Source organism: Trichosurus vulpecula, chromosome 1 (genome assembly GCF_011100635.1).
Source record: "Trichosurus vulpecula isolate mTriVul1 chromosome 1, mTriVul1.pri, whole genome shotgun sequence".
Lineage (NCBI taxonomy): Eukaryota > Metazoa > Chordata > Mammalia > Diprotodontia > Phalangeridae > Trichosurus > Trichosurus vulpecula.
The window spans coordinates 512,949,133-512,974,672 of record NC_050573.1 but is presented as its reverse complement, the minus strand read 5'-3'; the positions used below and the strand labels follow the sequence as shown (position 1 = coordinate 512,974,672).

General features: G+C 38.2%; 1 protein-coding gene and 2 pseudogenes across 1 annotated transcript in view; 2 read left to right on the top strand and 1 right to left on the bottom strand.

Moving 5' to 3' along the window:
* SHC3 (SHC adaptor protein 3) overlaps window positions 1-25,540 on the top strand; it is a 172,268-nt gene that overhangs the window by 10,328 nt on the left and 136,400 nt on the right. The window lies entirely within an intron of this gene.
* Window positions 20,077-23,481, bottom strand: LOC118834896 (annotated as a pseudogene).
* Window positions 20,435-21,940, top strand: LOC118834895 (annotated as a pseudogene).

The window sequence follows — 25,540 nt, the reverse complement described above, 5'->3', positions numbered from 1 at the left end:
TCCTGACAAAATGAATTATTCACTTTGTACAGTTATGCCATCTTTCATATGTTAGTCCAAGTGTTATCCCTAATGTATAGTTCTGAACAGGTAACTTCCCTCCTCAAGAAGCTCCAGTGGCTTCCTGTGGCCTCTAGTGTCAAATACACACTCCTCTGTTTGGCATTTAACACCCTTCACAGTATGGCCCAAACTTGCCTTCCTGCACTCTAGTCAAATTGGGTCATGTGCTGCCACTTACCCATAACATTCATCACTCATCTCCACACCTTTAGATAGCCACAGGCAAACCCCAAAGCCTGAAATAAGATTTCATCTTTGACTCTTAGTATTTCTAATAGCCTTCAAAGTTCACTTCATCTAATTTGCTATTTGATAAACCCAAAGACTCCAGCTTCTGGGATAAGAACTCACTATTTGACAAAAACTGCTGGAAAAACTGGAAAATAGTATGGCAGAAACTGGGCATAGACCAACATCTGACACTGTATACCAAAATAAAGTCCAAATGGGTACATAATTTAGATATAAAGGCTGATACTACAAACAAATTAGGGGAGCAAGGAATAGTTTATCTGTCAGAGTTACAGAGAATGGAGGAATTTATGACCAAACCAGAGATAGAGAACATTATGAAATGCAAAATGGATAATTTTGATTACATTAAATTGAAAAGTTTTTGCACAAAGCCAATTGCAACCAAGATTAGGAGGGAAGCAGAAAACTGGGAAAGAATTTTTACAACTAGTGTCTCTGATAAAGGCCTCATTTCTAAAATATCTAGAGAACTGAGTCATATGTACAAGAATACAAGTCATTCCTCAGTTGATAAATGGTCAAAGGATATGAACAAGCAGTTTTCAGAGGAAGAAATTAGAGCTATCTATAGTCATATGAAAAAATGCTCTAAATCCCTGTTGATTAGAGAGATGCAAATCAAAACAACTCTGAGATACCACATCACACCTATCAGATTGGCTAACATGACAAAACGGGAAAATGATAAATGTTGGAGAAGATGTGGGAAAATTGGAACACTAATTCATTGTTGTTGGAGTTGTGAGCTGATCCAATCATTCTGGAAAGCAATTTGGAACTATGCCGAAAGGGCCATAAAAATGTGCATACCCTTTGACCCAGCAATACCACTTCTGTATCCCAAACAGATCAAAAAAATGGGAAAAGGACTCACACGCACAAAAATATTTACAGCAGCTCTTTTTTTGTGGTGGCAAAGAATTGAAAATTTAGGGGCTGCACATCAATTGGGGAATGGTTGAACAAGTTGTGGCATTTGAATGTAATGGAATACTGTTGTGCTATAAGAAATGATGAGCAGGCAGACTTCAGAAAACCCTGGAAAGACTTATATGAACTGATGCTGACTGAGGGGAGCAGAACCAGGAGAACATTGTACTCAGTAACGGCCACAGTGTGTGATAGCTGACTTTGATAGACTTGGCTCTTCTCAATAATGCAAAGACTAAAACAATTCCAAAGGACTCATGATGGAAAATGCCACCCACGTCCAGAGAAAGAACTATGGAGTCTGAATGCCGAGCGAAGATTATTTTTTTTTTAGTTTTTTTTTGTTTCCTTCCATTTGTTCTAATTCTTCTATACAACGTGACTAATGTGAAAATATATTTAATAGGAATGTATATGTAGAGCCTATATCAGATTGCATGCCATCTTGGGGAGGGGAGAAGGGAGGGAGGTGGAGAAAATTTAAAACTTATTAAAATCAATGTTGAAAACTAAAAATAAAATAAACTTTAAAAAACAAAGTTCACTTCATCCATACCCCTACATGAGGCTTTTCCTAATTCCTCCTGATATTAGTAACTCCTTCCAAAATCATCTTGTATTTACTTTTTAATATGTTTTGTATCTGCTTATATGTATGCAGGTTGTTTACCCTAATAGAATAAAAATTTCTTCAGGGCCAGATCTGTTTTGCTTTTATGGATTTATATGCCTAGTGCTCATCACAGAGCCTGGCACTAAGACATTTAGATACTGCTTGATTCATTAATATTGACCAGGAATGATAGTCTCCCAAAATATAGAGAAGTCTTGGAAAATATTGCATGTTAGTGAGCAAGCACAAAAGAATGCAACAACTTGAAAAAGACTTAAGTTCTTAGATTTAGTTTTAAGGTGAATTTAATTAATTCATTATTTATTTAATTTGACTTAAATTTAGTCTTTAAAATATTTTTTTTCAAGTAAGTTGCATTCTTTAGTGCTTGTTTTAGTATCACATAGCAGAGAGAGCACTAGACTGGGGTTCAGGAGATGTGGTCTTTCATCCTAGCCCTACCATTAATTAACTGGCTGTGTAACCTTGGGAAAATTACTTCATTCCCCTATATCCATTTCCTTACTTATAAAGTGAAGAGACAGAGCAAGCTGATCAATAAAGTCCCTCCCAGCACTAAAATCCTATGATTCTTGACAAGTACAGAAACCAGGACAAATAATGAAATAAACAACGATCTATTGCTTTTATTATGTTTAGGACTGGCCCCACAGAAAAGAGACATAGCATTACTTGAGAATCCATTGTAATTATCAGGTTAAAATCCTTGTTAGATTCTGATTCCCATTTTCATAGTTATGCTAGGACCAATGGTTTCCTGACATTCTTCCTCCTCCCTGGGCAACCTTGTTGGCTCCAGCTTCCCTGCCAAAGCTTCCTGGTCTGAGAGCATAAAAGGTCCCAGTGGCATATAACTGAGGTTTCTCAGTCTTGGGATATTGGAGACAGAGGGACTGTGTCCAGAGAAGCTATGTACCACTGTATCCTTCTTGCATATTCTTGCTGTCTTAGGGCAAAGCAAACGTCCAGTTAAATGTTCAGTGACTTTCCAGTGCCTCATTTCAGTCCCTTCATTGACCTTGAACTAAGTGTTCTGGGGTTAGAGCTGGGCCCACAACAGCAGTGCATGGAAAGGTTGAGGAGGTTCATAGGTTAGCCACAAAATGATCAAGGGGTTAGAAACTGGTAGATGAAAGGTTAAGTAGAAGAGATTATTTAGAACAGAAAAATAGAGGTGTTGGGGGTGAATTATAATTCTTCAGATTTTAACCAAGGACTACAGCTAGTTTTTCTGTCTAAGGACAAGGCAAGGAGAAAAGGCTTTTATTGAAAGCATAAAAGATTTGGGTTATACAGTAGGTGAAAAATTTCATAATAGTGAAGGCTGATAAACACTGGAACTGGTTGCTGGGGAAAGTCTTTAAAAATAGAATATTATGTCTACTCTGAGAACCTTACAAATTTTCTTATAAGCTCTGTGATTACTCCTTGTTGGCCTCAGTTTGAGATGAAGAATGAACATGATGTCTCTGCTGTTTCTATGGCCCTTCAGTTCCGCCTAAATAAAACAAAATAACAATAATAACTGATATTTAAACAGTGCTTTAAAATTTTGAAACTATTTTACGTGCGTTCTTTCATTTGATCTGTATAACAACCTTGTGAGGAAGGCACTACAGGTGTTATTTTCATTTTACAGGTGAGGAAATTGAGGTCATAAAGCTAGAAGTGCCAGTGATGGAATTCAAACACCAATATGTTGCAATTAAAAATTGGATTTTTTTAAAAAAGCTTTTATTGATGCTTTTTACTTACATCATTAACGTTTTCTAATATCCATTCCTTTCCAACAGCAACATTTCTTCTAGCAAAGTACAGTTGGGTTAAATAAACTAAAATTTTGACCATGTCTCACAGTATATACTTCCTTTTTTAAAAAGTTAATTAATTTAGTTTTAGTTTTCAACATTCATTTCCATAAGCTTTAAATTTTCTCTACCTCTCTCCCCTCCCTTCTCCCCAAGATGGTGTACAATCCAATATAGGATTTACGTATACAATTCTTACTAAACATAGTTTCACATGCATGTTGTATAGAAGAATTAGAATGAATGGGAGGAACCATGAGAGAGAAAAAACAAAACAAAACAAAAAAGAGAGCAAATAGTATGCTTCGATCTGCATTCAGACTCCATAGTTCTTTCTTTGGATACAGATGGCATTTTCCGTCATAAGTCTTTTGGAATTGTATTAGGTCCATGCAACACTGAGAAGAGCTAAGTCTATCAAAGTCAGTCATTGTACACTGTGGCTGTTACTGTGTACAATGTTCTCCTGGTTCTGGTCACTTCACTCAGCATCAGTTCATACAAGTCTTTTCAGGTTTTTCTAAAGTGCGCCTTATACCTCTTTTTTAAACTATAGTTTACCACCTCTCTATCAAGAGGAGGGAGGTATGCCTATGTTAGTCTTCTGGTGTCAAGATAGGTTAATGCATTTCTCTGAGTTTTGTTGTCTTTTCATGTTGTTTTCCTTCATGTTAATATGTAAATTGTATATTTTCTTCTCTTGGTTCTGCTTATTTCATTCTGCATTACTTCATACAGTTCTTCCCAAGTTTCTCTGCATGTTTTTATTTATTTTTTTATGGCACATTAATATTCCTTTCTACCCATATGTTACAATTTTTTCAGACATTCTTCGGAAGATTGGTATCTACCTTATTTCCAATTTCTATTACAAAACATGCTGCCACACACACACACACACATAATGTGTGTGTGTGTGTGTGTGTGTATATATGTATATATACATATATATATTAGCTCATATGGGACATTTCCCTTTATCTTTAACCTCCTTGGGGGTAGATGATTAGGAGTGTTATCACTGTAACAATGGACGTAAAAAAATTTAGTTTTTTTTTCTAGTATACTGTCAAACTGTTCAAAATAGTTGGACTGACTTATAGCTCAACTCAATCATGTGCTATACATCTATCTTTATGTAGCCCTACCAACATTTTTACCCTCTATTATTTTTGCCAATTAGATAAGTATCAGAGAAAACTTCATGGTTAATTCCATTAATTTATGTTCCCCTCATATGATCTCCTTAGTGATTTGGAGCAATATTTCATATAGTTGTTGATTATTTACTTTTCACTTTTTGAAAAGTGCTCATTTATTGGAGAATGGATCTTAAGCTTTCATATTTGTATCAGTTTTCTATATATGTTGAATATCAGACTTTTACTAGAGAGATTTGATGTAATGGTGTTTTCCCCTTTAACTGACAGGTTGTCTTTTTGCTTATTTTTACTTTCATAATCTCTTTTATTCTTTGGTAATAAATTTTCCTGCAAACCATAGATCTAAAAGGTACCCCCTTTTACACCCAGTTTTTTTATTTTTTGAAATAATATAGCTTTTTCCATAAAGGGCACTCACACATGTTATATGTTTTAACTACATATGTGAAATTAATAGATTTTTTAAAGGAACCTGTGATAAATCTATGGCCTCAGAATTTTATGCACAAATATATAAAGTATAGATAACAAGCATGATGAACTATATATAGTGGAATATAGCTTAGGAAAGGTATACTCTCAGAAGGAACAGAATAGGTAAAAGGGGTGTGTGTGTTTGTGTGTGTGTGTGCAAGAGAAAGAGAGAGAGAGAGAGAGAGAGAGAGAGAGAGAGAGAGAGAGAGAGAGAGAGAGAGAGAGAGAGAGAGAGAGAGAGAGATTGTGAGGAAATCCAGTAGCTAGATGGAGGCATTTAGATAAAAATTGATGGAGGCAGAAACAGAAGCTATTTATAAGGACATATATAAACATCAGTGATTGCATTGCTGTTGTACTGACTTGTGTTGTTGTTCAGTTGTGTCTGACTGTTTGTGATCCTATTTGGGTTTTTTCTTGGCAAAAATACTGAATTGGTTTGCCATTTCCTTTTCTAGCTCATTTTACAGATGAGGAAACTGAGACAAATAAGGTTAAATGACTAGCTCAGTGTCGCACAGCAAAGTGTCTGAGGCTGGATTTATACTCAGGTCTTCCTGACTCCATATTCAGCACTCTACTGCCCCATCTACCTGCCCCATACTGACTTGTAAATTCTTCTAAATTATTATTGCAGAGGCTGGATAGATATTATAGAGGCTAGATGCCTATTTAGTTAAGATGGCACGGCCATGTTATTTCTGCTTCCTACTAGCACTGTTATAGTTCTTACCTTGTAAAGTACACATTCTAATGGATGTAAATTCCAATCTTATGCTCATCCCTACTGTTTCCGATATCACCTCCACGAAAGGAAAAAGAATAGAGTCAGATTCTCCTCTTAACGGTCGATTCTTAGAGTCATAGTTCCATTGCCCTTTACTTCCAGACTCTACTTTTGGTTTGTTGGAGTGCCTTCTGCCATGCAAAGAAAGTTGTGGTTCCTCAGATAGTCCTGGAATCAGACTGGTGTAGTGAGTCTTGCACTGGTTTTGGAATCAGGATCTGTATTCAAATCTGGTCTCTGTTCTAACTACCTTCATGCAGTTAGTTGGAGGTTTTAAAAATGTTAATAAATCTATGGACTCATAATTTTACCTGAAAATTTGTAAGGTCTGGGTAATGAGCAATCTGCCATGGTCAGGATACATCTGAAGCACCGTGTTCAGTTTTGGGAGTCACAGTTAAAGGGAAATTGGCAAGCTGGAGAGCATTCATGTTTAAGAGGTTTGGTTAAAAGAACTGGTGATGTTTAGCCTGGAGAAGACACAGGGGAGACATGGTAACTATCTTCAAGTATTTGAAGAATTGTCATGGGGAAGAGGGATCACACTTGTTCCATTTCCCCCAGAGGATAGAATCAGGAGCAATGGTAGAAGTTGCAAAAAGGCAAGTTTAAGCTTGATGTAAGGAAAAATTTCCTAACAGAGCCATTTAAGAATGAAATGGATTACCTGAGGAGAAGATGTATCCCCCACCCCTAGCCCCACCCCATTGGAAGTCTTTAAACGGAGGCTAGATGCCAGTTGTCAGGTATGTTATAGTGGAGATTCCTTTCTCTGAATGGAATAGATTACAGCTGAGATATGTCACCAATGTAAAATTCTGTGGTTTTGTAATTCTGTGATTCCTTTTCCATATGACAACCTTAAAGGACATTCTTGAGAAAGAATAGTATAGGGCAGTCAAATTTCTTACACTTCCTCCAACCTCCTTAGTTCCACAATTGGTCTTTCAAACTCTGGCTTGTACACAACTCCTCGAAGCTTTATGTCTCTAGGTTTGTTAGGGATAGACCTGATTCAGCCTCGTTGGTGCCTTACTAATTGAAGTTTGATGATGAGATGAAATAAGGCACTTGTAGGTCATCCAACAGTTTTCTAAATAAGGTTTACTTGTCAATAGCATAAAAAGATATTTAACAAAGATATGCCAATTAGCTTGAGTAGATACCCCACTCCCTCCACCCCAACTCATCTCTATATGGAAGTGCATCTGGTCAACTGGGCACAATGCAGTGATTTGTGAACCTTTGTGATATTTTCCAAATCAGGAGAGCCCTGACTCCACATGTGTGGATCTTTTTTATGTTCTTTAGTGACCAGGAAGTCATGCTGATGGCTACCCGCATCAAGGGAGACACCACTTGAGCCTTGACCCTGGGGCCAATCAAGTGTCAAGGAGAGCTTTGTAGCCATAGGGAAAAAAAAGAACCCCGCCCCCAACCCAGCCTAATTCATGTTCTGGGAATAGGATAGATTTGTTTACCACTGGTAGATATTTGTCCTGTCACACGGTTGAATGGAAACTTAGAACTCAGAAAAGAAATTAATGTCCTGATAGACCCCAGGAAGTAACAAAATCTTCTCATCTTGAAATTTATATCCTCTAAATTAGTTATTATTTTTCTTTTCACCAATTATTTAGATGAGTGAAGCCCATCCAAATCTTGGGCTTCTGATCAATTTATCATGCCATCCCAGTGCTGTTGTCTTTTTATGGATATCAATCCTAGATTAGAAACACACTGAGAAGACATTTTTCTCATTAGGAAATGCGGAAAAAGAAACATCAGTTTATCCTAAATTATACAAATTTAAACTTATATACATACTTAACAACTGTGTGAGGTTTGAACTTCACCATTGCTCAGAACTGAAACATTCTGGCATATTTTACTTTATCATATTTAATTAAGTATAATTATTTGGCAGACTCCATGGATCTACTGATAATAAATTGACTGCTAATATTTTATGCTTACATGGCATACTTCTGAAGATATCAGTCTTCTGCAAATGTTAATTAAAACTTTCTAAAGTCATCTACCCAAATAGAACCTTTATAGAAAAAAAAACCCAACAAGCAAATTTATGTCTCTGTTGGCTTACTTAGTCTTGGTCTCACACTGTGATTAAGAGAGACATTTCAGCTTCTTCTTACACAGTTCTGCCAGTGTGATCTTGGGAAAATCATTTTATCCCTTTGGGCCCAATCACTTTGCCTATAAAATATGGGGTTCAGACTGGGTGATATCAAAGTTCTCACCTCAAAAATATCATGATCTTATAATCTGCTGTTGTTCTAACTTCATTGACTTATTTTACTCCTGATCCAATCCAATTCAGTGGTTATTTATTAAAGATCTGCCATATGTGATACAGGCAGTATAGCATGGTAGATATCCGGTCTTGAAGGTAGGAAGATATGAGTTGAAGTCCTGCCTCTGACCCATATCGACTATAAGACCTTGGACCAATCACTTAACCTCTCAGAGGTCTAGGCCTGAGGTGTCAAATTCATGGCCTGTATGGATCAGGAATCCATTTCTATTTGAGTTTGACATCACTGTTCTAGGCAATTCTCTAAGAGTATAAATTGCTGAGTCAGTATTTAACTATGTTGATAGAAGGGTGATAGAGTCAAGAGATGTTGTAGCGTAACAACAATGTTGCTTGCAGCTGCTGTGGAGGTATAAGGCCAATAATGGCAGCACACAGGAGGGCTGCTAGCACAGGTTCTTTGATATGCTTTTCTAAGGAAAGCAACTTTAAGGGGTTTACAATCTCACTTTAATTAAACATACATCTATCATTCACTTAGTCCAGGGGAAAATGTCAGCACCCTGAACTTCAGAGAAAACACTAACAGAAATTATAAGCAGAAATTATATAAACAGAGCAAATAACACAAATCATCAGAGAAGGCTTCTAACTGTCTGTCCAGGGCAATACATACATAGTTACCAGAGAGAGAAGCACCAACATCTGGGTTCTCAAAGCTGGGGGGCTCCTTTACAGCTACTCAGAGTCTCATCTGGTCAAATCACAGGAACAATCTTGGAGTGAATGAGCCCCAAAGCAAAATGCTAACCTCAGAGTATATATACACTTCAAGGTCAGCCCGCAGAAGGCATCACAATCATGACTCAAACTCATGTGACTTTGGCTTTCTTGTGACTTAAGCAGGTCATCAAAGACTCTTGATTGAAACAAAGACTCTTGATTGAAATAAAGGTGACTCAATCAAAGGCACTTGATTGCCTTAGTGCTGAGAAGCACTCCAAAAGAAAAAATGGCAAAAAGTCCCACTTTGCTTGCCATTACAGTCAGGCCATTCTTTCTTCCTTCAGAAGAGAAGTTATATAAGTATGGAAAGGTAAGGTAGAGTCAGATGATGAAGGACTTTAAGTGCTAACCTGAAGAGTTTGTATTTCCTCCTGTAGATGTTAGGGAGCCATTGAAGGTTTTTGATTAAGGGACTGACAAGGTAAATTTCTGCCTTTGGAAGATTATTTTTGACAAATATATGGAGAATAGTTTAGAGCTTGCTGAGACTAGTAGCAAGGAGCCCAATTAGCTCATTTCAGTGGCCTAGGGGAGAGGTTCTGAGGGCCTGGCCTAGGATGGTGGCCACACAAATAGAAAAAGGGATGAATTGGAGAATTATTGTGGAGGCCAAATTGAAAAAGACAGTTCCTGCCTTGTAGAAACTCAGAATCTATTGGGAGAGGAAACTCATGTGCAACTATGTACAAACCAAATATATACAGAATAAAAGGAAATAATTAACAGAGAGAAAGCATTAGAATTGAGGATTGGGCTTTTGGATGAGATTTTAGCTGGGACTTGAAGGAAGATGGGTCCACATCCTCATCTCTGCCTGCCAGCTTCTGTGGTTTTCTTCAAGCCGCACCAGCAAGAAGCCCTTCCCAGTCCTCTTTAATCATAGTGTCTCCCTCTGAGACTACCTCCAGTTTATCTTGTATATATCTTGTTGGTCATGTTGAAATGGAACTTATGAGAGAGAATAAGACATCATCTGTATAGAGATGATAAATAGAGGCAGTGCATAGAGCACTGGGTTTGGAGTCAGGAAGACTCGAGTTCAAATCCAGCCTCAGATGATTATTGTGTGACCCTGGAGAAACCATTTAACTTGTTTCTTCCTCAGTTTCTTCATCTATGAAAAGGCGATAAAAATAGCTCCTACCTCCCAGAGTTGTGAGGATCAAATGAGAAAATGAGGGCTTTGCAAACCTTAAAGTGTTATACAAGTACTTTATTGTTATTGTTGTTAATAGTAATAATAAATATGAATCCATGAAGATAACGAGAGTACCAAGAGGTGTATCAGGAGAAGAGCAACTCCCTCAAATATATCCTGTACTTTCCTGTCTCTGTGATTTATTCATATTTCTTTTTTTAAAAAAATTATTTTACCAGAACACAAATACATAATAGAAAAAAGAAGCAAAAGCATATCATAAACTTAAATATTGAAACTTAAATGTAAAATAAGAAAGAAAAAAAATATGGCATGTGCATAGCAGAGCATAGGAAAGGATTCAAAATACGTAACAAATTTTCATTTCAAGAAAACCTGTATGATAAATAATACACCTTGTGTTGAGAATTGTCCATCTTTTCTTTCTTTGCTTCCTTGTGTTTTCTTTTGTTTTCTGCCACGTACTTTTAAACTTTATTCTTTTCCCCCCTCCCCCAACCCCCCAGAAGGCTACAATATAATTTAGATATTTCTTGATATATACATACACATACAGATATATACATACACTTATACATATATACATACATATATAGACATATGATTTCTCATACATAATCTACTCCTGATCTTTGTTTTTTATGTTTGTACAAATCTTTTCTATCCTTCCAAATATTTCCAGTCCTTTCTGCCTCCTCTACTTTACTTCTACCCACTACATCACCTTCCTATTACTTGCCTCCTTGCCTCCACTAACCACCCTGCCCTCCTATTACTTGCCTTCCCCCCTCTAAGGATCCCTCCCCTATCCCCCCATTCCCATTAATTTAAATTCCTTTTACCTATTCCCTCATTCTCCCCTCTAAAAATCCCTCTCTTTTCCTAATCCCTCCCTTGTCCTCTTCCCCCTCACTATAACGCTATCATTTTATTTCTTCTAAATTTAGAAGACTTTTATACTCTTCTAAATATATATGTATTGTTCCTTCTTAAACCCATTCACTATGAAAGTAGGTTACCAGAACTACCAACCCTCCTGCCCTGTCTAAATCCTCTGTATCCTTTCTTCTCCTTGCACCTCTTTTGTATAAAAGTTACTGTTTTTAGTTGTTTCTAAATGGTTTTACTTTTTAAATTCATATCATAGTCAGGTTCATCCCCCTCTTTCTTGTGAGCTCACAATTATTAATAAGAATGTTAAACGTACATTTTGCATTTTATGTTATGTAAAAGGTAAGCAATCTGTTCTTATGAATCTCTTATAGTCAGTCTTCGGTGTGTACCTCATGTTTCTTTTGTATGTTGAATCTAATATAAAGTTGAGGAATTTTTTTAACAAAGTCTTGAAAGTCTGAGTGTTTGTCAAATGTCCATTTTTTTTCATTCAAGATAATACTAAAATTTGAAGGATATGATATTTTGAGCCGGAGCCTCAGGTCTTTTGCTCTTCTATATATTGTGTTCCAAGACCTGTGGTCCTTTAATGTCTCTGCTGCTAGGTCTTGTGAATTCTAATTGTGGCACCACCATATTTAAATTGTTTTAATCTTGATGCTTTTAATATTTTATCTTTGAGCTGGGTGTTCCGGAATTTGACTATGATATTCCTGTGAGTTTTCCTCACAGGATATCTTTTAAGTGGTGTGTGATGGATTTTTTCTATTTCTACTTCCTTGCCTTGTTCTAATGCTTCAGGACAATTTTCTTTAATTATTTCTCATATTATTGTATCAAGATTCTTTTTTTTGATCATGACTTTCAGTTATTCCAATTATTTTTATATTTTCTCTTCTTGATCTATTCTCCAAATCTGTTGTTTTTCTTAGAGGATGTTTCACTTCCTCTTCTATTTTTTCATTATTCATGTTTTGTTTAATTATTTCTTGATCTCTTATAATTTCACTGGCTTCACTTTGCCCCATTCTAATTTTCAAGGTGTTATTTTTCTCCTTGAGATTCTGGATCTCCTTTTCTAATTGGTTGATTTATTCATATTTCTTATGCATAGAATGTCTTTTTTTCTACTCATCCTTTAAAGTTCATTGACATGCCACCTCTTCCATGATTCCCCCTTTTAGTAATGGCCTCATCTTTCTGACTTCACATCTAGCTTTGTGATTTTGACTGTTGTTTTTGTTGATGCTTTTGGGTTTTTGAAATAAATCATAGGTACATCTGCAAAAGAAATATTTAACTCCTGATATGAATTACCTTTTTTAATGAGGTAAATAGACCTGCCTGATCTATTTTTCTAATGTTGGTTTATTTCGATTGTCTCTTTCTTATCTCATCAATTTGGATGTTATGTATTTTTGTAAGTATTCACTGTGCTAGATGCTGGGAACACAAAAACAAAACGAAAAGCATTTCCTGCTTTTAAGGAGATTACATAGTAATGGAGGTGGAATGGGAGCAGGCACAGAACATGTAAACAAATACATTTATCATTTCTTTTAAGTCTCAGTTTTGTTAGCATATACTTGTGTGGATTATTCTTAATTAATTTCCTTTATTTCTTTACCATTTATTCTAAGTTCCTTTCTCAGTTTGATTTTAATTTGTCTCTCCTCAGTATTTTTGTCAATTTAGTTAATAGTATATGATTTAATTGTTTTAAAAAACCCTTTGTTTTCTTCATTAATTCAATTGTTTTTAGCTGTGTTAATTTCTCTTTTCCTCTTAGTGATTTCTCTTTTATGTTTAATTTTTATATTAATTTGTTGATTTTCCATATTTTACTGTAAATTCAGCTAATTAATATTCTCTTTTTATCTTTTGTAAGTATTCAGAGAAATAAATTTGCCTCTAAGAATTGCTCCAAGTATAACTCATAAATTTTAGTATATTTTGTTATATTTTGTCATGTCTTTGATATAATTTTTGTTGTTTCTGTACTGTGGTTTTTGGTCCAATCCTTCTAAAGGAAGATTTTTTTCATAACTCTTTAAATCTTTTGGTTATATTTCTTTTGTTAATTACTATTCTAATTATGTAATGTGCTGTAAAAGTAATATTTAAAATATCACATTTTTTACATTTATAAATATTTTATGCTCTTGTAGATAACAACAGAATTTCTTCTTAAAATAATCTATATTTCAAATTTGCTTTCCCATAAATGATGGAGATTTTATTGTATTTGCAAGTAGTAAACTTAAGGTAGAAAAATCACCTGCTTTAGCCTGCCATTTAAATATACATTGAATGTAGGATATGACATATTTAAAATTTATTTCATTACTCCCAGTGAAGCAGTTGTTAAGTCTCCATATTTCAGTCTATCAGCATGATTCTAGGCCACCACAGACATGCTCTGAAACATTAGGTAAAATAATATTAGAGAGGGCAGCTTTCTATAGTACAGTGGTTAGTCAGCTGAACAATAATGTTTCATGACATTACAATGGCATTTGATTATAATTTAATAATTGTTTTATTTTGAAATATCATTGGAATAACTTAGTATGGGGTATTCTTGTATTCTCAAAGTTATGGAACTCCAGAAAGAGCTCAAAGATCACTGTTTATTCTTTCTAATCACTGTTTCTTCTGTCTATTCTAATATATCTTAATTAAGGCATCTATTCATAAGTAGGAAAATTGAGGTAAATATTTTTTTCTGTGAACATTGACAGTGTATAATGAATGAGACTCAAACTTGGCTCTTTCTTATTGGTGATAATGGCTTACTTTGGACTACAGACTTAAACCATGATCCTTTACCTTATAGTCAAATAGCTTATCATCAAATTGAAGAGATAATCAGAGGAACATAATGAAAATAGAAATTCAAATGTAAGTACATAGGAGATACACAGATTAATTCCCTTGAGAGTGGTAGAATAGGAATAGCACCCTAACTAAGTGGTCATATAAGTGGTCATAATACCTTGAAGTATTGGGCATCTAAAAATATTTTCAGCAGCTAGAGATAGTGGTTTTTCTTCTTCTTCTTCTTTTTTTGGTAGGGGAGAGAGTGGTGGAATAGGGATAGGTCTCTATTCAGGCAAAGAGATTACAAGGACACTGACATGGGAAAAGATGTTAAATAAAGATAAAAAAGGCTTTACAGAATTGAAAAGAGTGCTGGAAAAAGATAATAGCTAATAACTTTGTTCTCTTAAGTAGATCAAAATTTCCACTTTTTTACACTATTTTTTTCTATACTCTCTCTGTATTCTAAAGATAATAATTTAGTCCAATCCAGGTGAAATGATGACAAATTCTGAAACAGTGGAATTCAAATTTGTGGGCAATTAATTATAATTGGCATAGCAACTAGAACAGTTAAGAGAATAAATTATGTGATAAATTTGGCTTTATTTATATGTGAATTTATGAAAATCTGAAACTCAGACTGTCTCTGAATGGTAAATTAATTTGTGGATTATTATTTTATGAATGCATTCTTACGTTGGACCTTGGAAATTGTAGCACAGGGAAATAGGTTTATATTTCTTCTATAGTATTTCTTCCCTCCAAGGCCAAGGATCATCCTTTATGACAAGGGCAAATTGCATTCTTTGTCTAAACCTGGGTATTTTTGTCTTTTCCTTTTTTCCTTTCACTTTTCTCTGTCTGTCTCTCTGTCCTTGACATACACCCTTGCATCTGGAGTTATAAAGACATAGATTACAATTTAGAATTTAATATATAAAAATCTGCATGCAAGTGAACAACAAATCATTAACTAAAGACAAAACAAATAATTGATTTTAAAAAAATCTACACATTTATTTATTTAGTCTCTAATCCACTACAGATAGACAGCTGGCAAATTTAAGTAGCAAAAGAATAAAAATATATATATTCCAAAAGCAGTAGAAAATCTGAAAATATTCAGTTGATCATAGGATTGCATGGCCAGCCAAATTTACGTCCCCAAATGATACCTTTGTATCCCCAAAACAAAACTTGTCCTTATATTATTCTTGGATTTTTTTTTGGCAGGGTAATTGGGGTTAAGTGTCTTGCCCAAGGTCACACAGCTAGTACATATGTCAAGTGTCTGAGGCCGGTTTTGAACTCAGGTCCTCCTGACTCCAGGGCCGGTGCTCTACACACTGTGACACCTAGCTGCCCCCTATATTATTCTTATGATCCCCACCTACCCTTTATGTTCTTCTTTTGTGTGATGTTAATCAGGTGTAGACTTGTAATTTTATTGATGTAAGGAAGTGTTGTCAAACTCATAGAAATTAGACCTCCAAACTGTACACAAAGATCCCTGCAGGCTGCATATTGACTTAGAAAACTATATATCAACATTATCTATGTTCTATTGCATTTTTATTGATTTTGTTAAATATTTCCCTATTACATTTTAATATGGTTTGGGTTGCACTTGGGAGTGTCGTCCATGGCATGCTACTGCTGGCTGCATGTTTAACATCTCTGGTACAGGAAATTCCAGTGGCAAACTCTCTCCATTGATACAGATTAACAACTTACTTTTATTGTGACACAGCAAATATGTGTTAGAGGTAGTACTTGAATCTAGGTCTTCATAATTATAGACAGTTCACTCTCTTTATTGCCACACTAACTGACTCTCCTTCATGCTTAATTATATTTAAGTCATCCTTACATCACTGAATGGACCACATTTTATTCAAGTAACATTCTGCCCAAAAGCACTAAATAAATCTAAGTTTTTCTTACTGCTCTTATATTTCCTTTAGTACTTAATTTACTATTTTATACATAATACTATTTTATACATAATTTACTATTTTATACATAATACTATCATGTCTACCAGGTATGGATTACTACTTTTTGTATAGGAGATGGAAGGAAAATCTTTGAATATTTGGACTAAATTCAATTGGCTTAGAAATCACTGTCCTAGATTGTTAATCAATAGATTATTTGGGGACTCAAAAATTCATGAAATTGATTTGTAATTTGTATTTTTTAGGTTTATTTTCTTTTACGTATTCTATTTTTTAGCTTTGCAGAGAAAGGAAGCCACAGAGAACTGCGACCTTCATCCTAGACCAAAATGCTCACAAGCTAAATTCACTTTCTCTAAGCAGACAGATCATTTTATATCAGGGGACTTTGAGTTTTTTCTCCACCCACTAGAGCAGGGATACTCAAATGTAGTCCAGGGACCCTTAGGGATTCCTTATATCCTTTTAAGGGGTTGGCAAGAAAACTATTTTCATGATAATATTAAGATGTTATTTATCTTTTTCACTCAATTCTCATGATTGTACAGTGGAATTTTTCATATGCATCATAACCTGTGGATTAAAGATTTAGCTTCAGAGAGGAAGACTGAGTTAATCTCATTTGCAAACTTGTACTTTTATCTTACAAATGAATGAATCTACAGACGTGGCTAGACTTGCTGTTTTGCTTTATTTGTTTGGTATCCAAATTAACTGATGATTGAAGAAGATCTTTTATGTGAATACTTGGCAGCAAACAGAATGGTGGCATAATATTCAAACTGTTGAATAACTGTTCTGAATCTCAGAGTTTATCCTGGAACAACTGTGTTGACTTTACACTGATAGTACAAAAGCAACTTGCAATTTACATTGGCAGAAATGTACAACAATGTTACTTTTTTCATAAAGGTTTTTTAAAATTTATTTTGAAAATATAGTTATTTTTCCTAAAAATATTTTTATCTTAACATGCAATAAACTTTTTATAATTTTGGAGATGAATTAATAAATTAAAAATATAATTTTTATTTTCTAATATGACAAATATTTATAGATATAACCTACGTAAACAAAGGCTCTTTAGGGTCCTCAACACTTTTTAAGATTCTAAAGGGGTCCTGAGACCAAAATGTTTGACAGTTGCTGTACTAGAGAAAGAGGGGGAGGGTCAGAGTGACCTCTGCTGGGCAAAAATTATATTTAGATTCAACTTTCTGAACTTAATAAAACTATGTTTAAAAAATAACATATTAAAATTTCAACCATAGAGATTTTTGAATTAATGAAGTCATTTCAGAATCTCATATGGAATTATAGTTTTTATATGATAGGGAAGCTTCACACAAGTAAAGTTTTAAAGAGATTGTGTGTTTCCCTTCAAGGAATGCTTTCACCAATATAGTGGTCTCCATTGCTACTCTTCAATTGTTTGGGTCATCTCCAGTCATCCTGATCTATATCTGGCCACTGGACCCAGATGGCTCTGGAGGAGAAAGTGAGGCTGGTGACTTTGCACAGCTCTCCCTCACTTAAATCCAATTCACTTGCAAGTTATAGCATCATCTTCCTGATGTCATGGTCCTCTTCGAGAATGAAGGACAAACCACACACAACCACAACAATACCAATAACACGGTAAGGGGTGGAAAAGCAGGAACAGGATTGGTCACTGGATATTCTGCTTTAGATTTAAGCCCTCTTCATTTGTAGAGCTTGTAAGGGAATGTGAGGAATTTAAGTAGAAGCATGCAGGTAAATGTTTAATGACTAGCTTTCTAGGGGAAAAATGTACCCACAACATAATTTTAAGTTTAATCCACACTATTAACATTTTCCTCATCACTTTCTTAAATCTAGACCATCAAGAAAACAATAAATAAAGCCCTAATTTGTAAAGCTTGCTAAATTCTGAAGTATAAATGTTCTCACAGAAAATTTAAAAACATGCTCTTTGGAGCTGATTAGATCTGTCTCCAAGTGTATCCCTGAATTTAAGGAATGTTTTCTCTTGTTGGAGATTTAAATGTTGGATCTCCAACCGTGGCATGATTATGTCCTTCTTTTTTCCCTTTTATATTTTATTTTTTTGTCATTTCTTTTTAAAATTTATTTAATATTTTTAGTTTTTAGCACTGGTTTTCACAAGAGTTTGGATTACAAATTTTCTCCCCATTTCTACCCTCCCCCCTAACTCCAAGATGGCATATATTCTTAGAGATGACCATGTATCTCTTATCACTATACAGAGATTAAAATCTTTCCCCAGAATTCTGCTATCTGCTGTTATCAATCACATGAGTCAAAGGATTTATCAGTCACTGTTTTCTTTTCACATGAAAGGGGAAACATTCATAATAACAGTAATTATAAGCATTTGGGGAGTAAATCATTTGTAAGTGAATAGCTGTCTGCCATGGGAAATATGGTTGGCTTCTTCCCCTGAGCTCAACCCTTTCCCAAAAGGAAAACTGATTATTTACCAGTTTAAGAGAGAGATGAATTTTGGGCTAATTCTTTTTTTATTCTTTTGTAATAAAATAGGATTAATTTTTGCATTTAAAATCAATATTTTTAAAAACCACAAAGATTTTACAAACTGAGTTGGTTTCAAATGATGGGCACATTTTTTTTTATTGAATAGAAACCAAGTTATTTGCCTTTCCACAGAGGTCAATTGTGTCCTCTAGCATCAATGGAGCTCCACTCCCCACCAGTAAACCTTTCATGCTAAGGTATGTTTTCAATTATTGATAACTTTCCTCACAGACATATAAATTCACAGTGGACAACTACTGCTCACAGCTTAATTCTTTAAACTTGTTTACAGTAACCCACTTCTACTGTTTGGAGCAAGTCTCAAGAATAGTAGAAGTGCTTTGTGACTTCACAGTTTCCTAGATCCAAGGGAACCTGGCTGGAGTCCATGGCTTGGTAGAGGCTCCATGGCCCCTACAAATCACAGTCAGGCCACAGGAGACCAAAGGGATGCTGAAACAGGAAGAGGGCTTGAACCCTCTTCAGTGTTGAAATGAGAGGTTACAGAGATTGCTGGGGTATGGTAAGAACCAAGTCTTTACCTCGCCAAGTCAGTAAGACACATGACATCCAAGAATAATATTGCAGATGGACCCTCATGATAGATTAGAGGGATACTGGAGAGATCTACAGATATACTAGAACCCGGGGCCAGGGTCCGTCAACAAAGAGACACATATGGCCTGGCAGGGGAGAGAGGTTTAAATATCAAGAGAAAAGATGACCCCTGTCAGCTGTACCATGGGGGAGGCTTTAATAGGCTACCATAAAAGATTAGAGATCACAGAAGGGGAAGGAGACATAAGAGGTTATTTGTGTGTAGCACATGAGGAAAATGAAGCCCAGAGAGGTGGTGATGTCCCCAAGGTTACACATTGTGACAAAACCCAGCTTTCACAGATTTCCAGATCAGCACTCTTCAGATCACATCACTCTGTCTCCTCTTGAAGAGAAGGCATTCATTCCTATTTCGTGCAATAAATTAATTAGGTCTTCCGATTTTGAGGGGAAAAAATGATTACCATCTTTTGCCAATAATACTAGTGAATTCTGACTCATCATCTCCTTGGGTCAGGCTACACCCTCTCTATGTACCAATTATGACAGACAGGCACCCACAGACTCCACGTGGCCCATCAGACTTCCTTAACAGTGACTAGCCATACTAAAACAAGGTTGGATGTACTCAACCTTGCTTGGCCAGAAGAGAGAGGCCCTGAAGGCTCTTAGGAGGTGGTGAGCAGCATGTTGCACTCAGGTTCCGAGGGGAAGCCCTGGTGGGTTGGATGGGAAAGAGACCAAGAGGCAGATGCTCAAAACAGATCTTTGCACAGACAGGAACAAAACAGTGATGTAACAAAAAAAAAAAAAAAATCAGATGCTGCCACCAATTCAGTTATCCCTAGACACAATACATTCAACTAGAAATTCCCTAAAGACTCAGAGTCTTTTTTTGTAGGCGGAGAGCAGGAAGGGCGGGGGAAGAAAACAAACATGCTTGAGTAACCAAAAGTCTTCCGCGGCTCGGGTTAGCTCAGCTGGCCACAGTCTGTGATAATGATCTTCTTAGATGTCTTGCCACTCTTGGAACCATAGGATTTTATCTTCTTCACCACATCCATGCCTTTCTTGACGTGGCCAAACACTACATGCTTTCCGTCCAGCCTGTGAGAAAGGGTAGACGAAAGCGAGCTACAGGTTCCCCCAAGTGAAGCCCGGCGCTCCCTGCCGTCCTCTTCTCCCCCCACCCCCGAACAGGAACCACCCTCTGGAGAGGGGGAGAACTGAAAGTAGAGGCGGAGGCCCTGGCAGCAGAGCCCGGCGGGAAGGGGGCCCCAGGGCAGCGGCGGTGGGGTGGCAGTGTGGCGGTGGTGCGGTGGCAGCGCCATGGCCCTCAACTGCTCCATCTCCAAAGAGGTGCTCGAGCACCCCTGCGTGTACCGTGTCCAACCACGTGTACGAGCGGAGGCTCATCCAGAAGTACATCGCAGAGAATGGCACCGACCTCATCAACAACCAGCCCCTGTCCGAGGAGCAGCTCATTGACTTCAAAGTTGCCCACCCCATCCGGCCCAAACTACCCTCGGCCACGAGCATCCTGGCCATCCTGAAAGCCTTGCAAGATGAATGGGATGCTGTCATGCTCCACATTTGAACCCTGTGCCAGCAGCTGCAGAACACCCCCCAGGAACTGTCACACACGCTCTACCAGCATGATGCTGCCTGCCGTGTCATTGCCCCTCTCACCAAGGAGCTCACTGCTGCCCAAGAAGCTCTAGCCGCACTGAAGCCCCAGTCTGGCCTCATTGTCCCCCAGGCTGTGCCAAGCTCCCAGCCCAGCGTTGTGGGTGCTGGTGAGCCAATGGATTTGGGAGAGCTGGTTGGAATGATCCCTGAGATTATCCAGAAGCTCCAAGACAAAGCAATGGTGCTCACCACCCAGCGTAAAAAAAGGGGGAAGACAGTGACAGAGGAGCTGGTAAAGCCGGAAGATCTCAGCAGATATTGGCAGGTGGCATCCCACATGGGGCTGCACAGTGCCAGCATCCCAGGAATCCTTGCTTTGGACCTCTGTCCCTTGGACACCAACAAGACCCTCACCAGAGGGGCGGATAAAAACGTTGTTGTCTTTGACAAGAGTTCAGAGCAGATCCTGGCCACACTCAAAGGCCATGCCAAGCACCAGAGTGGTGTTCCAACCATCCCAGGATCTGGTGTTTTCTGCTTCCCTGGATGCCACCATCCATATTTGGTCAGTCCCCAACGCTTCTTGTGTGCAAGCTGTCCATGCACATGAGAGTGCCTGACAGGCCTCAGTCTTCACACCACTGGTGATTACCTTCTGAGCACTTCTGATGATCAGTACTGGGCCTTCTCAGACATCCAGATGGGACAAGTGCTCACCAAGGTCACCAATGAAACTTCGGGTTGTGCTTTCACTTGTGCTCAGTTCCATCCTGATGGGCTTATTTTTGGGACAGGAACTGTGGACTCTCAAATCAAGATCTGGAACCTGAAGGAATGCACCAATGTGGCCAATTTCCCTGGATACTCTGGTTCCATCACCAGCATCACCTTTTCAGAGAATGGTTATTATTTGGCTACCGCGGCCGATGATTCATCCGTCAAACTTGGGGATCTTTGCAAACTCAAGAATTTGAAGACATTGCAGCTGGATAACAGTTTTGAGGTGAAGTCACTGATCTTCGACTAGGGCAGCACTGTACCTGGCCCTGGGAGGCACCAATGAAGATCTATATCTGCAAACAATGGACAGAAATCTTCCACTTCACAGAGCACAGTGGCCTGACCACGGGGGTGGCCTTTGGGCACCATGCCAAGTTCATTGCTTCCACGGGCATGGACAAGAGCTTCAAGTTTTATAGCCTGTAGGCCCCGTCCCCTCCAGAACAACTGAGGCTTTCTGTCTGTAGTGGGTAGTGTTAGAGGTAGGTGGTGGGAAGGGGAGAGACTGAGGGGAGAGGGGAGGAATTTGGGAAGGGACACTCATATCATTTTACTCTGGTCTGAATGTTGGCTTTGGCCAGTGTTGACTGTCCTAGAGGCGTGAGTCGCCCTGCCCTGGGCTGCCACCTCGGGGCACTGTAATATCAATTAAGGTGGGACTTTCTTACTTTCTTAAAATGATTAAGTGTCTTTGATTGAGTCTTACTAGGTGCTAAACCCCAGGCCCAAACTCCTATCTACTAAGTGCTAAACCTACATGGGTGTGAAGCCCTCAGGGTCCTAAGGGGAGTTGCTAAGACCAGAGCCAATAGTAGGAGCCTAAGTTCTTGTCGCTCAGATGACGTTTTGTTGATGGCTAAAGAGGGTATAAAAAGCTAGAACAGAGCTATTTGTGGGAGGCTCTCATTCTTGGAGGCGTGTTGGTGTGGAGACTCTGGGCAGCTAGTTAAGAGCCCTCCAGCTTGTAAACCCAGATGTTTGGACTTTGTTAAACTCTGGTAATTATGCATTGAGATTTGAATCAGACAAGGTCTGTTGATGTTTGTAATTTGTTTGTATTTGCTCTGAAGTTCAGGGTGCTGGCTTTTTCCCCTGAACTAAGTGAGTGGTATTTGTATGCTGGATTAAAGTAAGATTGTTAACCCCTTAACATTGCTTTCCTTAGTGCAGCAGATCAAAAGAACCTGTGTTGGCAGCTTTCTGTGTGCTGGATGTTGGTGGGTCTTACACCCCTTCAGCAGCTGCTAGCAGATTGTTGCAACAGGCACGCTTGCTGAAGATGGATGAGGTTGCTGTGATGCGCCATTGCCCCAGAGGCAACACAGAAGGGGTTCAGGGACCCAGAGCTTCCCATTCTTTTAAATAGCAATGATTTGGGACTCTTGGCCTGTTCCACATCCAGTTTGCTTTGGCTCCTGGGGGAGGCTGGGCAGAGGCACAGGAACTTGTGCAGGTCTTTGTAAGCAGTGATCAGTCTGTCTTTGCTGTACAAATGAAGAACTGGGATCCACTGTTGTTGGGGCCTGCATTGGCCATGGACAGGATGCCAGGGCCAACATGCTTCAGGATGAAGTTTTCATCTGGAAATCGGCTCCCGTAGATGGATTTCCCCCATACCGTTGTGATTGGTGAAGGCACCAGCCTGCCACACGAATGAAGGAATAACTCTGTGGAAGGTTGATCCCTTGTACCCGAGGCCCTTTTCACCAGTGCACAAGACCCTGAAATTCTCTTCAGTCTTTGGCACCACATCTGGTTTGAGCTCCAGCACCGCCCGGCCCAGCGGCTGCTCCTCGGCACCCATGTCCACGTAGCCAAGCGGGTTCTTGGCGGCGCCGCCGTCCGCGAGTCGGAGCTGCTGGCGCTGCTGCCGGCGAGCTGAGCCGGGCGAGCGTCGGGGCCGCGGGGGTCGGCTGTGTGACCAGGCCCAGGGTCAGCAGGCAGGGGCCGAAGCGCAGCGCCAGCATCGCGGAAAGAGGCGCACGGAAACCAGGAGGAGCGAGGATGGAGAGCGTGCGCACCGACCAAGGTTCGCCCACGGCGGCCCCGCTAATTCTTCTTAAACAGGAAAGTGAGGGAAAAAGCAAAACTCCCTTCAAATACTCTGCAATTTAAAATAATGTCTTAATCAGTTCTCAGTTGGAAGTACGGGTTGCTCCTTAGCTTCTCAGGGTTACATAAAAAGGGGTTGGGGAGGTGGATAATGTGGTACTGTCCAGAAACCACTTGACCCTGCCTCTAGACTTCCTCTTGTAGCAACAAGATGGACGGTGAACTCATTCCTTCTCTTTTCTAGGAGCCGCCAAAACAGATCCAGAAAGTTAAGGTCAAAGGCATCGGTGGGGGAGGGTGAGGAAGAGAGAGAGAGAGAGAGAGAGAGAGAGAGAGAGAGAGAGGAGAGAGAGAGAGAGAGAGAGAGAGAGACAGAGAGAGAGAGAGAGAGAGAGAGAGAGAGAGAGACAGAGAGACAGAGAGACAGACAGAGAGAGGAGAGACAGAGACAGAGACAGAGAGATAGAGAGACAAAGATAGAGAGCTGATATGATACATGAAGGAGAATTACATCTCTAGCAGGCCCCAGTGGAAGAAGATAGATGTGATTTGGAAACATTTGATTATAACTTTTTCGTGGATAGAGTGAGGAATGAGGAGTTGAGGAGCAAGAGTTAGCCAGTTAACTTTAGTCTCCACCTCAATACCTGTAGGTTGCACTATTTACTCAGTTATTTAATAAACTTTAAACAGCTACTGTGTTCCTTTCTTAAAGTTTTTTTTTGTAGGGATTAAACCCAATATAACCAATCTCTATTAAATATCTACTATGTACGAGTACTTAAGGATACAAAACCAAAAATAAAACAATCTCTGCCTATGACGTACTTATCCATTACTTGGGGGCTATAGACAGGACAAAATAGGGAAGGTTTTGCACCTTCCATTCATAGGTGGTCCTCTTCCTTGCAGGAAACTAAGAATTCTAAGACGCAGAGAAGAGGCACATTATAGGCTGGGGTATGACTTGTGTGCATGCATAGAGATGGGAAGAGGGGATGCTCACTTTGGGGAACAGCTACCAGCTACTTTTCTGGAATAAGGTGCACAGAAAGGGAATACATCTTATATAACTATATGAAGTAAGACTACAAATGTAGGTAGGAGACAGTTTGCATGTTTGTGGGGGAGGAGTGGAGTAGGGCTAAAGAGGGGGTTGAGTTTTATTCTAGGCATTCCCATTTTACAAACAAGAAAACAAAGTCAAGTGACTTTTACAAATCCAGCTAGTTAGTGAAAGAACTAGGATAGAAAACAAGTTCCCATATGCCCAGGCTAATGTTCTATATACTTCTTGTACAGGGAATGTACTGTGTTATTCATTTAATGGAGGATCACATCTGGAATAATATTGTGGGTATTCCTTTTGTCTTTAAGATAGGTCATTGACATTCCTTTCAGCTCTCAAATTCTATAATACTGAGGATGCTACAAAATAAACCTCCTTGCTAAGTTTTGTCAAGCAAACATCTTGAATGAGGGAAGTGTAAGAAGCCTTTGTGATAAATTTGATAGTCACATTGCCTCTTCATAGCATATTTATTTTTAGAAACAGAGTTTTTGTTGATATCTTTTTACTGATTTTTTTTGCTTCTACCTCACCTTGATTTCCTTTATCTCCCCCTTACCAGAGAGACATCCTTTATAACAAAGATCTTTTTAAAGAAGAAAAAAAAATCAGCAAGATTGATCAACACATCAAAAAATGCTGATGTTATATGTAATACTCCATATTCATGGATGCTAATTTTTGCAAAAGAATAGAAAGAAGAATATTGTATATCTATTCTTTCCATTTACATGGTTGTAGTCATCATGTATATCATTTTTCTGGCTCTGCTTATTTCTTTCTATCAATTTATCAAAATCTTTAAGTAGCTATTTTGTTTAGCTATTCCCCTATCAACTGGCATTGACTCTGCTGTTAGTACTTTGCTACAACAAAAAATCCTGCTATAAATATTTTGTTTAATA